This window comes from Bos indicus, chromosome 7 (genome assembly GCF_029378745.1).
Source record: "Bos indicus isolate NIAB-ARS_2022 breed Sahiwal x Tharparkar chromosome 7, NIAB-ARS_B.indTharparkar_mat_pri_1.0, whole genome shotgun sequence".
NCBI lineage: Eukaryota > Metazoa > Chordata > Mammalia > Artiodactyla > Bovidae > Bos > Bos indicus.
The window spans coordinates 49,743,565-49,749,111 of NC_091766.1; positions in this window are offsets into that span (position 1 = coordinate 49,743,565).

A 5,547-nucleotide genomic window follows, 5' to 3' on the forward strand; every position below is an offset into this window, starting at 1 on the left:
GCGTGTAATGCCTCTGGACTTCAACTGCCCAGGTTCAGCACCTAGCTCATGCACTTTCTCGCTCTGTGATATGGGCAAATTACTCAGCTTACCTTTGTGCACCTTAGTTTCTTTATCTATAGAAGGGCTGATGGTATTAGTTCATACCTTATAGGGTATTATATAAATGAGCTAATCTATGTAAAGTGATTAGACCATTGCCAGTCATAAAGTAATGCTGTTTGTATTTACTAGTATTATCATGAAGCAATTACTGTGGTATAGGCTCTCTGATAAAGAGCTTATTTGGTTACTTCCAAAGAGCCTCCCAACAACCTAAGAGGTAATCTCTCTCCATTTAGAGATGGAGAAACTGAGGCTTGGTGGGGTTACACAGCCAATCAGAAGTAAAGCCCTGAGGTGGTCACTGTTGCCCCAGCTTGAGTTCAAACAATTATTGGGCTGTATCTTGATCAGCCCTTTGCCTGAGGTATTGGCTGTTGCTCCATTCTAAGGACAAGGGTTCCCTCTTGGCCCTTGTCCTCAAGGATAGCCTCTGCATCATTATCATTCTCAAACCTGCTATCATCTTCAGCAGCATCACCCAAAAGGCCTTTATTAAAAGCATCTAATTACACATTCTACTGTTCTGTATTTTAGGCAGTAATTATACAGACTTCTAGGAGCTTAGCAGCTAAACCTTGGATGAGCATGTTGCTGCTGCTGCTGCTGCTAACTCGCTTCAGTCGTGTCCGACTCTTCGCGACCCCATAGACGGCAGCCCACCAGGCTCCTCCATCCATGGGATTTTCCAGGCAAGAGTACTGGAGTGGGGTGCCATCGCCTTCTCTGGATGAGCATGTTAAGAGTTCCCAAATAGCAGGATAAAAGCACAGCTATAGAGCAACTCACTCCTGGTGATGTCTCCTTGAGCAGGCAGCTCTCTGAGCCTCTTTGATAGGATAAAACCTACTTTCCTTCCCCCAAGACCCTAGTGAGATAAGGCTTGAGGACATGCTTGGAGGAGTGGGAAGCACTTTAGCTCAGAAGCTAGCACTTCTCCGAGGCCTCTTTGCTTGATCTTGCCAGAGTTGATAGTGAGAATGCTCCTGTACTTCTCACCTGTAAAGTCACTGCTCTTTTTCACTTTGGGAGTATATGGATAATTAGAAGTAGCATCTTTCTGGCCACACCTTTAGCCTTTTGTTCTTAGTTATCAGGATTTAATATGGTGTTATTTTCTGGTTTGGTCCATAGGAAGGGGCTGCCTCTCTGCTTTAGGTCTAGATTTATAACAACCCATCCTACTCCTGCCATAAAAATGACCACAGTTTCCTAATCCATATTTCTCTGAACCACATTTTTCTTAATCAGTCAGCAAACATTAGTGAAGTATCTATCGTGTGCTGGTTATTGTGTTGTGTGCTAGGGATAAGGAGGTGAATGGACGCCTCCTTGAGGAGCTTACAGATGTGGGCAAGTGGGGTAGATGACAGGTAAACATCTCATTGCAATACGGGAAGATCAGCCTTGACAGAGGTGTGTACCAGCCTTGAATATCTGGGAGGATTTCAGAATTTGTAAGAAAAGAGAATAGTTGTGGGGGTAGGAAGGTAGGTGGTGGGGAGAAGAGGAAACTTGTTCCACGATGAAGGAATTAGAGGCTTTGATTAGTGAAGCAGGTCTTAGGATCTCCATAACCCTCCATCCTTCCAAAGCTCAGGGAATGAATGTAGGAATTGAGTGGATAAGGTTGGAAAGATAAGTTAACACCATTCATTCGTTCAGCACCTACTATGTGCCAGATATTTCTCTAGGTACTGGGGATAAACCAGTGAACCAAGACAGACAAGGTCCAAGATGACAGGCTACATCCTCATGGGAGAAGACAAATAATAAGTGGGTAGACAAATATGAATAATTTTGGATGGTGACACGTACTACGAAGAAAAGACAGCGGCGTGATGGGATAGAGAGTGACTATCCAGTTACCTTAGCGTGGGTGATCAGGGAGGCTGAGTTGAGGCAGTAACTTTAGACTGAGACCTGAATGATAAGAAGGCACTGCCATAGAGAGATGTGGGGAAAGAGCCCACCAGGCAGGGAACAGCTGGTAGAAGAGGCAGATCCCCAAAGGCCATGGAGGCAGGCTAAATTGTTTAGGTTTGGTCCTGTAACAATGGTAAGCCACCTGAGGCAGGGAGTACCTGCCTAGGCCACATTTTGGAAATCTTACCCTAGTCTCCTGGGCCTCAGCCTCAGTGAAGACACAGGACAACTTCTCCCTACCCCCTAAACTGAAACACCCCTTGATGGACAGGGTAGTCAGAAGGTATTACTTACCACCAAGTAAAAGGTGCTTTGGTCCAGACAGCCAGATGTTTGGCTGAAAACTCAAGGTAAGAGCAAAATGCTGAGGGCAAATGATAGCAGTCAGGGGGTCACATTCCTCACCTTAAGCAAATTAATGAAAAGAATAAGGCATTGAGACCTAAGGGGACCTTGCCCTGTGTACTCCATTATGGCTCATGAGGCAGAGGAAGCTCGTGTGCCCAGTCTTGGAGGCACTGATGGGTTGTTTCTCAGCACAACAGGCAGATGTCTTCTGCATTCATGGCTGCTATTGGTCCTGAGCTAGGCTATGGATGCTGGGGAGAAGTAGTAATAAGGTGGCTAATTTCATTTGCTAAATTGGACCTCACTTAAGCCAGGAAACCCCAAGGCGGCTTTCACCGAGGGCATAACATTCACATTTAGTAGGATCTGCTGCTCTAGATAAAAGTGTGGCATGTTATGGGGGGCAGAGTTAACTTTCCTGTCTGTGTCCAGAGACGTTTCTAATCATCTGACCTCATCATTCCCCTGCTTAAAATCCTTTACCAGTCAAAAGAATTTATTAGCATGGCATGATTCTAACCTGCTTGCCTCTCTATTCTCTTTAACCTTGCTGTGCCCTTCTTATCTATAGCCCAGCCATATTGAACATCTTGCTTTCCTGCCTTTGCACACACTATTCCTTTGCTCTGGAATGTCCTCTCTTTACCACCAACAGCCCAGCATTGTTTCCTTTTTTATTTTTAAATATTTATTTATTTAATTATCTGTCTGTGCCAGGTCTTAGTTGAGGCACCATCTTTGTTGAGGTATACAAACTATTAGTTGTGGCATGTGGGATCCAGTTCCTTGACTAGAGATTGAAACTGAGTCCCCTGCATGGTGAGTGCAGAGTGTTAGCTGCTGGACCACCAGGGAAGTCACCCTTTTTTTCTTCCAGTTTTATTGAGACACAATTGACAATCTTCCTTTCCTTTTTTACCTGCCTTTTTACTTGCAGCTCATCTTTTGTCTCCCACATCCTCGCAGACTAATCCAAGCTTATACATTCTCACATTACTTTTCTTTCATAGCTCATATCACAGAGGGTAATGATATGTCTGTGAGAGTGTTTAATTAATGTCTGCTTCTGACATTAATCTGTAAACACCATGGAGGTATGTATGTTGTCTGTTTTGTTCATCATTGCATTCCAAGAGCTTGGCACATAAATATTTATTAAATGAATGAATGAATTCCCTGGGTACCCTTAACAAATGGAGATTACTCCCAGCACAGCACTTAGCTCTTTATAACAGTTTCTATACTTCTCTGTCTCTCCAGTTATCTTGTAAACTCCCTGAGGGGAGGAATGTTGTTCGGCTTACCATGATTTCCTAGTGCTTGGCATACGGTCTGGCAGTTAGCCGCTCAAAAAATATTTTTGAATATGTGAATAAGTTAATGTATGATGACAAGCATTCACTCATGTTCTCTTATACTTCATTCTTTTTTTTTGGCCACACCCCGCAGCAAGGTATGGGGGATCTTAGTTACCTAACCAGGGATTGAACTCCTGCCGCCTGCAGTATAAGCACGGAGTTTTTTTTTTTAATTAATTGCTTTACAACATTGTTGGTTTCTACCATACATTAAAATGAATCAACCATAGGTATATATATGTCCTCTCCCTCTTGAACCTCCTTCCCACCTCCCACCCCACCCACCCTTCTGTGTTGTCACAGAGCACCTGTTTGAGCTCCCTGAGCCATAGCAAATTCTCACTGGCTATTTTACATATGGTAATGTACATGTTTTCAAGCTACTCTATTCACCTCACTCTTTACTTCCCCACCGTGTCTGCAAGTCTGTTCTCTATGTCTGCATCTCCTTTGCTGCCCTGCAAATATGTTCATCAGTACCCATCTTCCTATATTCCATATATATGCGTTAATATACGGTTTGTTTTTCTCTTTCTGACTTACTTCACTCTGTATAATAAGCTCTAGGTTCATTCATCTCATTAGAACTGACTCAAACGTGTTCCTTTTTATGGCTGAGTAATATTCCATTGTATATATGTACCACAGCTTCTTTATCCATTCATCTGTCGATGGACACTTAGGTTACTTCCATGTCCTAGCTATTGTAAATGCTGCAGTGACATTGGTGGAGAAGGAAATGGCACCCCACTCCAGTGTTCTTGTCTGGAGAATCCCATGGACGGAGAAGCCTGGTGGGCTGCAGTCCATGGGGTTGCACAGAGTCAGAGACGACTGAAGTGACTTAGCAGCAGCAGCAGCAGCAGCAGCAGTGACATTGGGGTACATGTATCTTTTTCAATTATGGTTTTATCAGGGTATATGCCCAGTAGTGGGATTGTTGAGTCATATGGTAGTTTTATTCCTAGTTTTTTAAGGAACCTCCACACTGTCTTCCAGAGTGGCTATATCAATTTACATTCCCAGCAATAGTGCAAGAGGGTTCCCTTTTTTCTACACGCTCTCTGGAATTTATTGTTTGTAGGTTTTTTGATGATGGCCATTCTGACTAGTGTAAAGTGATACCTCATTGTAGTTTTGCTTTGGATTTCTCTAATAATTAGTGATGTTGAGCATCTTCTCATGTGTTTGTTGGCCATCTGTATGTCTTCTTTGGAGAAATGTCTGTTTAGGTCTTCTGCCCATTTTTTGTTTGGGTTGTTTGTTTTTTGATATTGAGCTGCATGAATGGCTTGTATATTTTGGAGATTACTCCTTTGTTGGTTGCTTCCTTTGCAAATATTTTCTCCCACTCTGAGGGTTGTCTTTTTTTTTACAGTTTCCTTTGCTGTGCAACCGCGCTTCATTCTTAATATAGCAGTCCAGTGACCTTTTAAAAATGCAAATCAGATCATGGTCACTTCATTTCTTAATAGTCTGAGGGGGTTTGCATTGCTCTTAAAGAACAACCCAAACTTTTTACCATCACCTACAAGGTCCTACATGATTTGGCCCTTGCCTATGCCTCTGACCTTATGTAGTACTATCTTTTCCTCATTTTTTACTCCTTACACACTTGCTTTTTCATGTTCCTTGAATATGCCAGGCTTTTCCCCACCCTCAGGCCTTTACACTTGCTGTTTCCCCCCATGAGATATTCTGCCCCATCACAGGATTCTTTATGGTCATTCAGGTCTCAGCTCAAAGATCACCTTTTCAGTGAGGCCTTTCCTGACCTTTCTATCCAAATAAGCATGCTTCCTCCTAGTCACTC